The following is a 3,593-nucleotide window of genomic DNA, read 5'->3' on the forward strand; positions in this document are numbered from 1 at the left end:
AAAGATGACATTGAGTGTAGGTGACAAGATGAATATGGAACAACACTGGCTTTCTTAATCATATCTGCATTCTTTGTGATTTCACTGATGGTGGCAACAGAAGCAGTGCAACACACAGCACCCTCGTCATCCCTGTGAGTGAGTCCCATCCCACAACCTCAAGATCCAGACTACTGGCCATCTTAACATAGGATGGAAGCAAGTCCCATTAAAAATTAATCTGGGGTCTACGGCCATGCCGCCTTGAACGAGCCCGATCCTGTCTGATCTCAGAAGCTAAGCAGGGTAGGGCCTGGTTAGTACTTGGATGGGAGACCACCTAGGAAGACCAATTGCTGTAGGTGTAAAAAATAAAATAAAAATAAAAATAAGGGATTATAAGCTGACAAGGTCCTTGCAATCTGTGAGGTCAACCAAAGGTTGCCTCGTCTAAAAAAATTATTAATCTGGGTACCTCAGTTTACTCATGTATCAACTGGAAAAGCATCTATAATTGACTTGCTTGTGTCTGGGTTAGAAGTGGGAAGACAAAGAGAACAATTACTGATGGGAAAAATGTATAGATACAAGACAAAACTTGGGAGAGAAACAATGAGTGCAGATTGCAGCAGGATTTCCAAATTAAAAGGTCTTGGCACTTATCTGGTTGGCTCCTGAGCTAGTTGTTGCCACCATGCTCTCTTCTTTCCACTTTCAATGGGCTTTTCCATGTGAAGGGTTGTAAATAGGACAATTCCTGTAGTCAGCGACTTGCAATCCCTCTTCCCAATTCCCCACCTCCATAGGCATCTTCTACTTGGGACATCTGCCCACTTCTTAGCCACCCTCCTTCCAACCATCGCCACTACCTCAAACCAGCACCCAGAAGACTGATTGAAAATCAGAACAGAAATCTTCAGCAGTGAAATGCTGGAGACCATTGGTCAACAGACTATGCAGTCTGTGTGTGTGTGTGTGCACGCGTGCGCACCTGTGCACACACACGGGCACATACATGTGCACATATGTTCATCCACTAGTCTAACCATCTGTTCCTGTTTCCCAGTGGGTTTGGATCACAAGGAAAGAGAGGTCTGTTTGGGTGGTCCTGCCCCCAGAGCTGAGCTCTCTTGGTGGTTAGGAACCCACAGCCTTGGCAGATTTACTCTCCACTCATTCATCTTAAGAAGGCATCATTCCTTCCCACAAGAAAAACCATTATCTGCAGTTCTCTACTCTCCTCCAACCCCAGGGTGGGACACTAGGCCCAGACACCTGCCCAGGGCTGAAATTCAATGGGCTGGGCAGGGAGGAGAGAGCTGGTGGGGGAAGCAAATGAGAAGGCAGAGGCCTCTATCACCCTCCCACCCACTTGTGGACTCCTCGCTTACTTCTCTCATGCTAGCTGTAACAACAAGACTCCAACTGGCATTAAAGTGCTGTGGTAACTCTGGCCATGCTCTGGCCCGGGTGTGACCTCCATTGGGAAGATCTCAAGTGCTGAAAGAAAGTTTTTGGGTGGATTCTACCAGGGAAGTTGAAAGGTGTCTCCTTGCTCTCAGCAGCTCTTAGATATCTTGGGAGCTTGAAACAGACAGCCCCTGCCTCTAAACGCTTTGTGGGGGGTCTCAGCTGTCATCTCTATACTGGATTCTACAGCCCCATTGTTCATTCCTTCAGGCCATGGCATAGAAGGCATTGAAGGCCCTGGTACAAATCTACTTTACTTGTTTTGGTTAACTGATTAACCCATTGTCTTCTTAGTACCAGTGAAATTCCACCCTGAGGGCAAGAGACAAAGAATGCATAAGTATTCAGGCTAAGAGGAGAGAGGAGGTGAGATAAAAACAAGTCAAGATAATCTACTTTGTGGTTTACCAGCCAGACCAATGCTTTAAGCGTCTTTTGGATCTGACCCTCCTCTCTATGCCTACTGCCAACACCCTAATTACCTCTCACTTGCATTGCTGTAGTATTTTATAAACTGGTCTCAATCCTTCTTTATTTCAGTCAAGTCTGCTTCCTATTGTGTAGCTAACCATTCTAAACACTGCATTAATTGTCCAGCAGCCCTCCAGGATGTTCCCAAGTCCAAACTCCTCTTGCTGATATCAAAGGCCCTCGAAATCCAGACACCCCTTACCTTACCTAGTAAGCCAATTTTCCCCCACTGCACCTCCATGACCCCGCATCTCTAGTCGGACCTCCTTCTCACCCTTGTTTGATCATGCCATGACCACCTCCACCTCCAGCCTTTTCCCTAACTCTACCCCCCACCCTCGGAAGCCTGCTCCTTTTCTAGTCAACAATCTCAATCTCACACAATATTCAAAATCTAACTCAAGCTCAACCTCTTCTGAGAAGCTTTCTCCTTCCATTCCAGCCTACGCTGCTGGCTTTCTCTGTGCCCTGAAACCCCACAGTGCTTACTGTTTAGAGTATATAATATAGCATATAATTGTTTCCCAACTTGTATTATTCTTAGTTGCTTCATAAAAGTAAGTATTATTTTTCTGATAAATTATGACTTTGTAAAGAGCAGGCTCTTTGCTCTCCCCTTCCCACCATAACATTGGTATTGAGCTAGACCCAGGAGCGCTCAACAGACTCTTGTTCCCTTGCTTTAACTCCAAAATGAAAGAATAATGAGATGAATGAAGGCCCCCTGAGAATCTTCTCTGTCTATTCCCTCTCCTTTCTCAAAAGATGTTACAGGCAGTTGAGGAGCTGAGGCTGCCCAGAGAGATCTAGCCAGCCAATTGGCTGTTGGATCTCTAGTTGTCGATACACTCCCACCTCTTAATGATCAATAATGCTGCTTAAGTGATCAGTCTGAGACACAATGGGCTGCAGGGGCCAATGTTTGATTGACACGGAGAATAAATGTATGCTGGAAGAGACAGAGCAGGGAGGGAAGAACAGAAGAGAAGACAGGAAGAAAGATGAGCTGGGGTAAGGTAGAGGGAGAGAGGTTTTATGAATGAGGATAAATAGAATGGAGCTGAGAGTAGTTCTTACCTGATCTGATTCAGCAGCTGAAGCAAGTTCTTATTGAGGCAACTAAATAATCTTGGACTTTCTCAGAGCCCAATGAATATATCAGGGCTGCTGGACAATCTTTGACCTTGGCAGAATCATTGTTGCCATGGTCCACTGAGGAAGCTGCAGGCTCCATGTTGGATGGAGAGGTGGGTGTGGGATGAAGACTCCAGGGACCTTAAAAATTGACTTGGGTCTTGGGCTATGCTCATTGGCTAGGTCTACAGAAATCCCAAGCTCTGGCATCCTTCAGTCCTCTACCCAAGACTGGTGACTGTGATATCCATGATGATGTGGGTCAGTTGGTTGATCTGCAAGGGTGATATCAGCATTACCTTGTCTCTGTACATTGGTGTATGTACTATCCCTCCTCCCAAGGCTCTGGGGTAGGCTATTTAATTATTTGGCAGTTAAAAAATAAGGAGCACATTTTTGATTTATTTCTGTAGGGCCCAAGTTTCTAGCTATAACACTAATCTTTTTTTTTTTTTTCTGGGAAAGATAGTGTTACCTAGAAAAACAGAATAGATGGCTTATTAATGTGATAATATTCCTCTTTTAATCTAACCATGATT

The 3,593-nt window shown here is 45.1% G+C and overlaps 1 pseudogene; it reads left to right on the top strand.

Annotated features, from left to right (window-relative positions):
- Positions 1-225: 225 nt before the first annotated feature.
- LOC112482041 lies at positions 226-344 on the top strand (annotated as a pseudogene).
- Positions 345-3,593: the final 3,249 nt, after the last annotated feature.

The sequence above is a fragment of the Pteropus alecto genome, unplaced genomic scaffold, assembly GCF_000325575.1.
Source record: "Pteropus alecto unplaced genomic scaffold, ASM32557v1 scaffold246, whole genome shotgun sequence".
Lineage (NCBI taxonomy): Eukaryota > Metazoa > Chordata > Mammalia > Chiroptera > Pteropodidae > Pteropus > Pteropus alecto.